The following is a 13453-nucleotide window of genomic DNA, read 5'->3' as shown; positions in this document are numbered from 1 at the left end:
CACAATGGCTGACTGCGGATAAAAGTTCCCAAACATCAAAAATATTCAGTCCAGAAGGCAAAAATCTGACAAACACCTGTTTTCACATCCATTCGATAACTCTCCGGCAAAGTAATGATTTCTAGTAACTTGACAGGCTGCTCACTCACCTAAAATATGCTGCACAGGCTTGAACAATAAAAGGAACTGCAAATGCTTAAATCTCTCAGGCTTACAGCCAAGACAAAGTCTTCAGCCAGAGTAAAAAAGGGTTTCCATTTGCTAAAATAATTTAGGAGAAAACGTTTTCCTCTTGAGTACCTACGGTGCATTTGTCCTGGAACAAAACCCCAGAGAGCCGTCAAGGAAAACCGAGATCGGCGAGCGGCTGCGTCGCTTGGCTGTTAATATGCACGACTACAGACCAAAATGTGGTGTTTCATGACGCGTCAACGCAGCTCAAATGAGGAGCTGGAGCTGCAGAACTAGAAAAAAAAAACCAGAATATGAGTAATAACAACGACCTGGATCATTTGCTTCCAATTGCTTCTGCAAACAGAAGAGTGATGACGCTCACAAGAACACCAAACCGTGCTCTCTCCCATCTGAAAGACTGATAGGGAGGAAACGTTGCATCTGCTTTTTAACAAGACAATAAAGAGAAGCTGAACCGCCAGCCTTCAGCTTTTAGCTGACAGAACGAGGCACAGAAGGACTGTTGGCTTCTGATGGGAGCCCAAGGAGCAGGAAGGAACCAGAAGACAGAAAGCCATGAGTTCCACCTTAGAGCAAACCCGGGTCAAAGAAACCAAAACCTTCCAAATGATCTCTCAGAAGTGTTTTCACCATGAACTGCATATGATTTCCAGACAATGTAACAACTCTACGGTCAATTCCTCCATTTGTCATGGAGAGGGAAACACAGAAAGAGTAAATGCACCATAACCAACCCTTATCTGACCATTCCTGGGAGTAAAAAGTTCAGAGGAGATTTTGTCCCAAACCTAGGACCAAGCAGTGATAAGCTCCTGCTTTACACACACCTATCAGCTCCTTTTCACACTCCAAGAATCAAGCTCCCAGACAGGGAGAAGACTGCCAAGCCTTGCTGCCATTCCACAGCACTAGAACACACGTCAGGCATATTTCAACTACTTATTCACTGAGTAGCAAAGACTTTTCTTTCCTCTTTCAGTTAGACCAAGTCCAACAAATGCATCCACACCTTCACAGCAGCCACGGCACTACTGAAGGTTTCTACTGTTCCAAAACATAAATATTAATCCCTTCAGTTCTTCGATTCCAGCCTCAGTCTACTGGTACCTCTTTTCACTGCCTTTTTTCTTCCAGTACATGTCACCCAGTGGGAAGTTATCAGCGCCCAGATGATCCTCAGATCCTAAAAACAAATTCTTATCATTAGCACAAACAAACAAAACAAAACAAAACAAAATTTTTCTTTTCCCCAGGTGGTCAAGATGTTCATAATATTCTCTGTTTTGGAAATATTGATTACTACAGCATCGATACACAGATGCAAAACCATTTGGCAACTACATCCTTCTCAAGCACAAAATCTTCTCATTGTCAAACACCACATGAGGGTTTTGCTTTTGTGTTTGACTGGATGCTGTGCAAGTTTTCCTCTGTGCCTTAGTCCTTAAATGAGCTGTTTCTCAGCAACACACTCTCACTTGTCAGACTGAGCACCAGGCACGTATGTATATGCTCAGCAATATGCTTGGTGGAACTTGTCATTCATAGTTTTTACCGAAATACATCTTAATTGAGTAGCAGCATTACACCACAAATGAGCCAGAAAAAAAGGCCAGCAATAATGACAGACCACTAGAAATAATCTGTTGCCTTGTGGGTAAACTGCTCAACGCTAAAACTTATTATCTGCAAAAGCACCTTTTGAATCACTTTTGTTTTGCCCTGTGGAATACCTTAATGTTTCCATCGGTAATAAAATTTCTGGCTTGCAATACTGCCCTCGTCTATAACACTGCAAGAGAAGGGAAGGGAAACACAGAACCGCTGTTATTATTAAACCTTTAAGTTACAGAGTTAATTCCAGCTAAACACTTTTATCTGTTGCACTGCTTATATGAAGTGGATTTTTTTTTTTTCCAGAAGGAAATCTAATTTTTTGCACCCCGGCGTCGAACAACTCCATGGCCATCCATATCTGCACCGGCTCCACTGGTGCTACAAGTAATCTGTTAAGCAGTACATCCCCAGCTGGGGACTGTAATTAGGGTGCAAACTGCCATACAATCCCCTTGCCAGATTGATGAAGGAGACCTCTTACAAGGTGATCCAGAAGGCAGTGTTGAGACCATTAATCATTTGTCCGTCGAGGGGAATACAAAAAGCTCTGCCACCAAGAACATTACACTGCAAAAGTGTCTTGACAAAACTAACTCCTAAAAAAAACTAGTGAAGTTTTAATTAAAAGGTCAGACATTAGGTACTGTATTATTTTTAAAAGTTTGAGGTAAGTTCACATGGAGAAAAGCTTTACTCAGATGCCAGACAGAATTCGACACTTCTGCTTTGCTACTCCTTTTAAACACTTGATCAGCTCGGAGGGGTTTTAGCTCTGCAAGCAGCATCCCCAGATAGCAAACAAATGTAACAGTAATCTACACAGCAAGCTTAAATACACTGCCAGGCTGCCAATATTTCAACCTGCAACTATTTGTTTTCAGGGATTTGAATCCACAGAAGATGCAAGTATTTTCTACAGTGCATAATTGCAGATATTGCTGTTATATATATAGCACAAAAATTCACTCTACAGGGAGAACACCAGATCTGGAACACCTGCCTAACAGGGTTTCATTGTCCATCCTAAGCATGTAAGTCTTGGCTCTGCCAATATCAACTAATTTTTTTTTCATAGGCTTACTACAATGAAATACCTCAAGTGCTTAAAGTTGAGTTTAAGTGTTTCCCTTCTTCACTGTTATATGATCCAAGAAGCAAGCTCACATTCTCCTTAGAGAACTCATGAAACTACCAAGAGACAAGAAATGCAAAAATCAAGATCCCTTATTAGTCTAAGAGTATATTGCAAGAGTTTGAAGTATTTTTTCTTTGGAAACAACTTTTGAGCCTTCTTTTGTATGCAACCTCATGTTTTACTTACCACACCATCCAAGATCATCAGCAGCAGAAGTTTCTCAGCTACATCCATCAGCTTCACGTGCCCTCCACCTGAGCCCAGCCTAAGGAGAGCCAGCCTGGAGGGTAAAGGAGGAGGGTCCTTCTAGAGGTCAGTCATTTCACTTCTCCTACAGAGTGGTTGCAGTAAGGCAGAAATAGCAACAGTGCAATTTGCTAAAATTGCAATTTGCACAATGGTGCTCCCTTCCCCACCTTGGAATTATCTGGAATTTAACAGCATTGCCTCAGAGATTTCTGCTGTTTCAAAAGCAATCAAAATCTGTCCTATACAACTATCTTCCAGACTAACAGAAAATAAATTTCCCTGTAGAATGTGCAATAGGGAGGAAACATAATCCAAACACATCATTACACTGTCCAACAGGATTTGCTTACAAACTTTAAAACTACCCCAGCGAAGGCAAGCTGCTAGTAACTTAGACAAAAGAGCAATCAGCAGTATTCTTTTTTTTTTAACTGAAAAAGCCAAATCTAAATCCTTCTCCACAGATCATCAAGAAGCATATATGTAATCAAGAGAAGAAAAAAAAAAATCTGCCACCTGTAGCTATGAAGTTAAAACAATTTAAATATTTAAAAAGCATTCTTGTTTGCAAATTATAATAATTTCCCCACAAGTATTCTCATTCCCTAGAGATAAGACAATTTTTCCTAAAGGATGCAGCGAGGGAGGCAAAGAGTAGTGAAGACATCTCGGGAGTGAGGAAAACCAACAAAATTTTTAGCATGGAGCATTTTTTACAATGAGGACTCCTCTGCAAATCTAACTGTAGACACAACAAAGCTTTTTATTTGTTTCTTCAACACTGGGAAGTTTCGATTTCCAAAATTCTTCCTTGCATGAATAAGCATGTAAGTAATCTTCTGAATATGTGAGTGAGAGAAGGAAAGAAGAAATAGCTTCATTATCATTATATAGAATTTTACAGGCAGCTGTGGAAACCCAAGTTTCTTAAAAATTATTGTCATGATGAAAAAAGCATAATCCATTTCAACAGCAAGTTCCATCATGTGCCACTGATTCCTTCAATATTTACATTGTTCCACGATAGCCTGAACTAACAATGAGAGCTCAGCAACATAGTGCATAAGATAATTCATATATTCTAAGGCACCACATCTTTTTTGATCAGTCAGTAGCATTAAACCATCACCCAAGAGAACGGAGCATAACTTCCAAAGACAACAGTTCAAACCTGAAGATTACAAAACAGAAAATGAAGTGTGGCATCATTTGCTGAAAAGCTGTGATGAAAACCTAGCAGAGACTCAAAAAAAAAAAAAGTTTTAAAAATTAAAACCAGTTCTCTATACTGGATGGCCCAAGGCAATCCCTTGTGCACTGCAACATCCAACCCTGCTGTTGGTGTTTCCTGAGGCTTGGCCCTGCCCAACGGGATAGAAAGCACTGAACACAGCACACAGCTGAAGCCACACTGCAGTGCTTCAACACCAAGTTAACACCCAAGTTAACAGGATGTTGATCTTATTTTGGAGTAACAAGGGGGAAAACCTGCCCCACCTCCCCTGTTTGAGTCTTGCTGTATTGTCACTTACTGGCATTAATATTGCTCTCCTCCTTAGGCAAGCCCTGAAAGACTCTGATCCTTTATATCCTTTAAAGGGAGCAATTAATGCTGCTATTCAAAGTTTCTGACCTTTAACTCTCAGTCCCAGTAGTGTTATTCAGATTTTCCTCTTCAAGTTTAGCAGAAAATAGTAACTATCTGCGTTTTCCTAAAGGCAGACAGGCATTAATACCAACCTCAAATTGGAGTCCATTTTGGAAAAGTAATTCCCAAATTTTACACCTCCAAATGCGCTCCTCTGCAGGATCAGATGCTTTCCAAACTCTGCCCTTCCAAATTACTTCAGGTTCTGCCTTCCAGAGGTATTTTGGCAAATGACTTTGAAAATGTTTTCATATCTTATCCTTTCTGCATTAAGTTTTGCATCCCATTCTGCATTCCCCCCATCATCCTCTGCAGGAGGATGACTATTGCTATGATTATTTTCAGTGAAGCCACAGTCCCAACTTCCATATTCTTTATTCCTGCTAAACACCACTCCCCACTCAACTTTCCTGCCCCACTTTTCCCCCCACAGCTTCTTACTCAGCTGCCCTGTTGCTTATTTGAGGAATATTTACAACGAGCATCCCAGAATCAAAATAATATATCTACTACTTGTTGTCTTCATCTAATTTGTATTTTTAAACTGTCAACCACAGAGGCTGATTTGACACCCAGAAAACCAAGAGAGCATATCATGTTTGCAACTGCCCCTCTCTCAAATAAAAAAAAAATCAAATCTGATAATTCCAGCCCATCAATACCTTTCTGCTTTAAACCTTTCCTGATAAGAAAGTCTTTACAGCTCATCTGGAAGACTGACAAGCTGGTATTTCTCCAGACCCAGAGAAAGGGCATTGTACAGCCAAGACTCTTTCAAATAGCCAGGGGAAAAAGTTACTCCTATTTAAACAGGGATCAAGACAGGCTCAGCCAGAGCTGCACAGGGAAGAGGCAATCAACCTGACAGTAAACATAATTAGTGTTATACTTCCTGCCAAAATTAGACATGATATAAGCAGATATACAAACAAATTTGACATGATATATTACCAGCGATATTCCTAAATATATAAAAGGAGTAGAGGATTGGCTTTTTGAAGGGTGGGAGTAGGGTTTTACATATTTTGAGGCAAAAAAACAAATCCTGACATGCCTCCATCACTTCTCTCTCCATCCTGTTTGTTCATTAAAGTTTCTCCTCTCCTTTCTAGTTCCTATCTCCATCACAGTCAGAGTGACACAAAACATCCTTTTTTTTATTGCAGCTCACTAAAATCAAAGTTGGATCATGTCTCTTTCTCACATCTTTTTTTCCCTCTTTGTCATTCAGAAGCTCCAAGCCATTTGCTGTCTGACCACATTTACAGTCTGAGTCCATTCCTCAGCACCAGCTCACTTCCTTGCCTCTCCACTTTCCACTGGCACTCACCAAAACCCCTTCCCCTCATTTCACAGCTCCATTACAAATTACCATCTCCTCACCAGCACTCACACAACCCTTCTCCCTGGTCCCAACACCAATTTTTATCATCTTTGCAAACTTTTTAGTATGAGCAATTTCCTATTATTTTAAACACCTTCTACTGGTTCCCTTTCTATAAACCACCCTTTCTCTGTCAACTTGCAAAGCTTCTCTCTATCTGCTCATTCCCAGGTTTGCTTCACTGCAACACTGTCCATATCCCGTTTTTCTTGATCATTTGGTGTGAGACCAAACACCTCACATTCATTTCACTCATCCCTGTGTTCAGCAAAAGAAGACAGAATAATAAACTACTGCCACAACCTCTGCAAAGAAATCCTCCCTTACCAAATTCCACCCTCAAGCTCCAGAGATACCAAAAAGAAATCTAGAACTGAAGATTAACAAAAGCCTCAGAAAATAACTTATTTGAGAGCTACTCTATCCAATGTATATCTTTAATAGAATCATAGAATGGTTTTTGTTGGAAGGGACCTTAAAGATCATCTCATCCCAACCCCCTGCCACAGGTAGGGACATCTTCCACTAGACCAGGTTGCTCTTAGCCCTGTCCAGCCCAGTCTTAATACCCAATTTAGACTTGATACTGAAGAAAAAGAGAGAGTCATTCCCAGCTCCACACCAAGGAAGTAACACGAAGACAACAATCTGCAGTTATCTCAGAGCTGGACCTGGAGGTGATTGGGCTTCTCTGTTAAATGGAATAAAATATTAAAAAAAAAAAAAAGAAAACACCAAAAAAAACCACACACCCCACACCTCCTTTCCCAAAAGAAAAAAGAGCTGAACTAGAACTGAATCCTTAATTTCTTTTTGCTTCTGCTAGGAAACAATACTAAAGCTTTCATTTAAAGTCAGCCAAGTTTTATTCCCAAAAAATTATGGTTTCATCTGGGGGAAATTTAGCCTTCTGTTTATTTTGTTTCTATTTCTGTTTTGAAACAGAATTTTACTTAAAAATACATTACAATGTTTAGAGAAATTCACCAAGTTCCCAAATCACGTGACTTCTGAAGCAGTGACCTTTCACTAGCAACATGTCCTCTGGGGACCAAACCTGTGTCCTCTGGGGACCAAACCTGTGTCCTCCCTAACTGGAAGCTCTGGTTGTTCCATTTTCTGCAGCACCTGAACTTGGCACTAAAGTACTTGAGTTAGAAAAAAAATCCAGGCCGGGCAGAGGTATTTATGACTTTTTTTGATGGGAAGTTTAAAAATTACTTTACCCCAAGAAATAAGTCTTTAACTGGACTTGTCTTTGCTATTGCAGCAAACACTGAGCATATTGCTGTTCATCTCCTGACAAATGACTCTCTGGGAGAATACAAATCATCCGTGCTGAGCTTCAGCAAGGCTCTGGAACAGAGCTCTGTTTCAACCCACCAGAGACAAAAAGCCAGCCACAAAACAGACTCCATCCCAGTGGAAAGCCTCTCTTGCTCATAAACATGAGTTTTAATCCCATTCATTAATGGTTGAACTGCACTCACCTTTATTGTGCTACATCTTCAGGTTGCTCCTCCATCCATTACAGTTTGTGCTGTGGGTGCATTCTCTGTTTTATTAACTGTAATTTAATTCAGTACATATTCCCACACAGGACGGGTGATTTTCCTGACTGTTTCAAAACATTTCACAAGATGGAGCACAGATAAATTTTTAAACAGCAAAACAAGACACACACAGATTGAAAAAAAAAAAAAGAAACATAAGAGGGAATCCTCCTGCGTGTTTCTGTAGGGATGGGTTTGTAAAATAAAGTTTGCCATAACTGTCAAGCCTCCCACCACCTAAGTCTTTTCTTCATGAATGAAAACCATACACTAAAAACTGGTGGTCCAAAACTGTACATCACTGCTGGAGATAGTGGCAATCACAAAGAACACTGCTAGCTCCTGTGCTAAAGGCATCTATCATGTGTAGCTGAAATTAATTACAGATTCCTAAATATTTGCAGCCTACAGTTCTCAAAAGTGTCTCAAAAGACTTATGTTAATGTCCAGGATCATTACCCCCACAATGCAGTACCCTCGACAGTTCTGCCCTGCCCTCTACTATCTACTCAGATCAATTTTGCAACAAAAACCCAGCAATTCAGTTAAAATACCACTGTCCTATTGTACACATACAAAAACATTATGTTTTTTTAATATCCCACATGTGCTATGGCAAGTTCTGCTCTCCACAAAGCCCTGCTGAGCAGGCAGCAGACAGAACCCCACACTGCTCTCACCACGTGCTGAAACAAGGCCAGTGTGAATTACAAGCTATTGTGGAAGATGGATCAGAAACAGCCACAATTACACCTAATGACTGAGGAGATCGTTTCGTTTATCTTTCCTCGGGAAGGCCACACCAGCCTGACAGAGCCAAATGGCACGTGGTGTCTTTCTGTACATTCCTGGCAACCTAAAGACTGACAAGGAGTCCCCCCTCACCCCTAGCAAGGCTGGCACCAGAACTCTGCCACATCTCCAACCTTCCAAAAACAGCTGTCCACTACCAGAACATCCCTTTCCTGCATAAACACATTTTCTGTTTAAGCAACGGAGTCAGTAAGGTTACTATTTCTCCACTTTCTAATAGTTTTTAAGTAGTTATAAATGTTTATTTCACTTATAAAACCTTTTATTTTCCCTCTCTTCTGGGTCACGCTACCCTTTCAGGTCACATCACCTCAGCTGAAACACTTTTCATACTTTCCTGCACTGCAACTGGGCTTGCACATTCTGGTTTTTATCTGCTTTCTTGGTGGTCCTTGAACCTCTTTCCTCACCCATTCCATGCACTTTCTCAAAAGAGCTGCCTGCTCACTGACTGCAGGTGAGGTAGAAAACAAAACAACTCCCTTTTAAAGCTGCTACCTTATTTTCAGGCACAAATATGAGCATAAGCAAGATGAGACTCCACAGAAAAAGAAGAGAACGACCAAAAATCTTTGGGAAAAAAAATAGATTTTGTTTCAATCAGAACAAAAGCTTAACAAACAAAAATCATAACAGAAAGGAAGCGCAACTAAGAGCATTCCCAACACAAACGATGCAGCATGTCCTTAACACTGAGTGTTTTAACTAAATACAGCAGAAGTACAAAGGAATGCCTAAAGATGATTCAATAACGAGGCATTCAAAGCAGAAAGAGCATTACCAGCATGTTCAGGGCAAGCTTGCTAGTCCAAAGCACAGTGTATTTCTGTTCTTGTGGTAAAAGCCAGACTGCAGACAGTGAGCACTGGTGCTCAGACACAAAAGTAAGGTAGGACAGTCTATCAGTGACTCAGAGGCTGGACCTCTGCAGCCTCACAGAGTGAGCAGAGAAACCCGCCTTCCTTGCAGAGTTTCTGGTTTTAAATGACCCACACAACTCTCGTCCTCTGGCACAAATTCCTGGGTTTTATTTTTTCACATGAACACTACTTTATTTTGCCTGTGGCCCTTTATCTGCTTCCCCTACCACAGTACCCACTTCATCACCACTCTGGAAGCAGCTTTGGCTGTGGTGGGATGCCCAGCTTCCAGAAGGAGCACAGTGAGCAGGGTTCAGCATCCTCAGCACCATCCTGGCCTCACCTGGCAATCACACTCTCATTTCACACCACACCCTCCCATTTACTCTGCTCTGCATGATCCTCAGGCAAATAACAGAAAAGGTGGAATGCTATCTCAGTAAAAAGAGTCAACACTTTCAAAGTTTAGGCAAAGAGCTGGAGTGACATTTGGGCAAAACCTCACGGCTTGGAAGGGCCCAGAACACACAGAGCAACACCCCACAACAGCACAGAGAGTGCTGGCCGTGCAGTCTGATCTTACCCTGAAACTCAAGTACAATGAGGCATGCCAGCCAGCTCACATAGGGTTCTCAAGTTTTCTGCTTTACAAGCAAACCACACAAGCTGTCATCCTTAGGCAGCTCCAGCAGCATTCCCGATCCTCAGCCCCACTGGTAACACCGGAGCCTGGGAACTGCTGCCAGGACAAGACGACTTTTCATTTTCTAGTGCATTAACAAACCACAGAGCAGCTCTGTTTCATGAAAACAATGCTTTTTTCTCACCATACTGAAACAAAACCCCCGAGTTTCAACAAAGGTCCTGCAAATTGACAACCTAGGCACACACTTTACTGACACACTTCAGGGCAATCCATCAGGACAGTTTCCCTCACGTACAAAAATGCCCCAAGAAGTTCCCAAAGCCGCCTCTGCGTCAGGTGGCTCCAGCAGACAGACCTCTGCCTTCCCCCCCGGGTCCAGCCCATCAATAGCATCAAGACCAGCTCAGCACACCCCATTAAAGCACAGCATATACCTTTAATAGAGAATGAAGAACTTGCCTCCCTGGACAACAGCCTGGAGGCATTTCCATCACCTCTTTAATCTGCAACAGCATCCCTGTTGCTCAGCTTTCAGAATCCCTTTAGGTTAAGGTATGGGAATGCCAGCAGCGTTGCAGGGCAGGGAAGCAGAGCAGACACAGGTGCTCGTGGTGTCAGTGCAGCACTGTCAACTCAGGCTAATTTATCTTTTGGTATTTTTCTTATCCCACTCTTTGCTTACAGCCTGCACAGCCAGACAAGCTCAGTTGCCTTGGACACCTGGATGAAACCATTCACATCACAGCACATCTTCCACCAGGACCACCCTGCCCACCTACCAACAGAACAGGGACATCAAAAGCTTCCAAAGTGCAACCACCACCTGGGTTTTCCACTCCCCAAAACCACTCTCGCATCACCACCTCTGTGCTGTTATTCAGCACTGAGCTTGGCACAGAATACTTGCAGCACCTGGCATGGTTCACCCGCTCCAGCTCAGGCTCCTCTACCAGCCCCTGGGGTAGTTAATGCTGCGCCCAAACACAAAAGGACCAAGTGTCTAAAACAGGCACGAGAGCTCTGATCATCTGTGTGTAAGAGACTGAGTAGTGGTTAGGGAATAAAAAAAAAAAACCAACACAAATTATACTAAAGTGCAAGGAGACCCAGGGGAATCCCCACTTCCTACTCACAAACCCTGGAACTTTTGTGCCATCAAAGGCAGCTCAAAGCAGCCCGAGAGCCTCCACCAGAGCAGCGTCAGCAAACAGGCACGGGGTGATCCTTATCGGCACGGCTTTCTAGTGAGGAGACGTCCCTAGAAAGCAGTCACTACAAACACAGTTTTCCTGAATATCATTACTGATCCAGAAGTAATGAAATAGCAGATAATATGGCCCCAGGGTACAAATCAACCACCTACCCTAATGCATACAGATGGAGCTTAACAGCTCTTTTGGTCTTCCATTACCAGAGCGAAATGGGATCTCTGAAACACCATAGTGGCAAAGCAGAAGAGAAAGAAGTTTACTAATGAGTGGTGTTTGCTTCCGATTCTTCAGAAAAATGCTTTTAAATCCTGCAATCTGAAAAAGAGTCTCTGTTTTCACGTATGAAGATGAGTAGACACAGCTTCCCCTCACAGAACCAAGACAAAAAAGCAGAGTGTACAATCTTCTGCTCTCCCCTGGTGTTGCAGAAAAGGCTTTGCTGAGAACACTGTCTAAATACTTTCTGCAAAAATCAACAATGAAACTTCAGTCCCATCAAAGCAAGCAGCAAAACCATCACGACTTACAGCAGCGTCGTGCTCCTCGTGTTGATGTTCGCAGCAGTTAAAGCAGTAACTTCCACAATGCTCTAAAACCAGCCCTGCAATATGTCAGGTACAGGCAGGCACAGAATCTCTCTGCTTCCATCCTTAGGGAAATTTAGCACTTAACACCACGAGCCTACTCCCTCAAAGACACCATGTTATGCATTCTGAGCTGGTCTCATCCCCACGAACCAGCCCAGCCCACACCCCAACACGCCCACACCTGCCTTCTTTGAGGAGTATGCCTGTACCAGAGCATGTCACTTTAATGCCATCTCTTTCACCTTTGATATGGCATTACTTAAATTCCACTGGAATCTTTTCAGAAACTAAAGAGTTCAATGCTCCAGTTAACCAGCTTCCTTGAAGTTTGAAGATTTTACGACGTCAGTTGAACAGCCACCTAACGCACCTGCGTGACACAAGGCGCTGACAACAGCAGCTCTCAGCCACCTCATCCTCTCACATGTACCTTCAGTGGTACCCAGCTCTAACAGGTATTTTATCACACTCACCTGCTCACACAGCAAAGACATCCCCTGCATAACTACTTCTTCCAAAAATTACATTCTCAGAAAATCAATTCTTCAAGCTGATTTTCTGTTTTCATTAGAGGAATTAACCAACACATTTCAATTATACAAAAGAGCTGGAGGCAGTGGTCAGCAAGTACTTTTTATGACCCTCATCTATCCTTTTAAAAGCCTTCTCCAGGAACGCTCAGGCAGGCAGAGGAGCGGGAGGGAGGAGAAGGAACACGACTACAGAGTGCTCATCATATCTCCACACAAATAAAGTCCAAACTCTACACGGCTTGACCCTGGATGAACAACAACACACAAAATAAACACAAGGACGAGCACAAATTAAGAATGAACGTTCAAGGTGATGAGTGGTTAATGAAGAAGCGCATCCGCGTGCCTTGTTTAAAACCTCCGACTGAAGAAACAGGCGGAGGGGAAAAGACAACTCAGACGGCCCGCGATGCTGTGGCCGGGGGTGGCTGAGGGAGCGTGGCTTTCGGAGCCACCCCGCACCACGAAGAGCCCAGACCGAGCCGCGACCGCGCTGCCCGCGGGAGCCGCGATACTTTCCCGGCGGAGCGGAGTTGGCGGCGGTGCCGCACCGAGCCGCGGCCGCGCTGCCCACCGAACTTCACCTGCCTCCGGCGATGTCCGTGCCCCGCTACCCCGGCGCGCAGCACCCAGACCGGCGCTCGGGGGATGCGGGCGGGTTCCCGCCCAGCAGCGAGCCGGGAGATCCCGATCGGAGCGCTCCCAAACCCGCGGCAACTTCTGCGGGTCCTTCCATCCATCCATCCCCCCCCCCGCACGCCCCTCCCGGAGCCGAGCCCCCGGAACCCACCGGACCCACCCGCTCTCCCGGCAGCGGGGCGGCCGCACCTCCTCGGCTCCCGGTGCGCGGCATGGAGCCCGGCGCGGTGCGCTGTCGGCGGCGGGTGTGCGGGGCCGGGGCCGGCGCCGCGGGCGAGCCCGGGCGGGCGGGGCGGGACGGGCGCGCTCTCCCCGCTCGGCCCCGCGGCGCGGAGGGGCCGCGGGCGGGGCCAACATGGAGGAGGCGCGGCCGTGCCCGCCCA

The 13453-nt window shown here is 44.0% G+C and overlaps 1 protein-coding gene across 5 annotated transcripts in view; it reads right to left on the bottom strand.

The window, feature by feature from the left end:
- THSD7B (thrombospondin type 1 domain containing 7B) overlaps window positions 1-13453 on the bottom strand; it is a 512613-nt gene that overhangs the window by 302781 nt on the left and 196379 nt on the right. The window contains exon 1 of one of the 5 annotated variants that reach the window (XM_051810241.1): window positions 13222-13407. The exons of 1 other annotated variant lie outside the window; for it this stretch is intronic. The gene's annotated coding sequence lies outside the window, so the exon portion shown is untranslated. Of the gene's footprint in view, window positions 1-11838; window positions 11939-13221; window positions 13408-13453 lie in introns of those variants that run through there. 3 more of the 5 variants (XM_051810240.1, XM_051810242.1, XM_051810243.1) reach the window with 3 other exon arrangements.

Source organism: Manacus candei, unplaced genomic scaffold, assembly GCF_025592945.1.
Source record: "Manacus candei isolate 608988 ecotype Guabito, Panama unplaced genomic scaffold, ASM2559294v1 h1tg000077l, whole genome shotgun sequence".
NCBI lineage: Eukaryota > Metazoa > Chordata > Aves > Passeriformes > Pipridae > Manacus > Manacus candei.
This window is presented reverse-complemented; position numbering and strand designations above follow the sequence as displayed.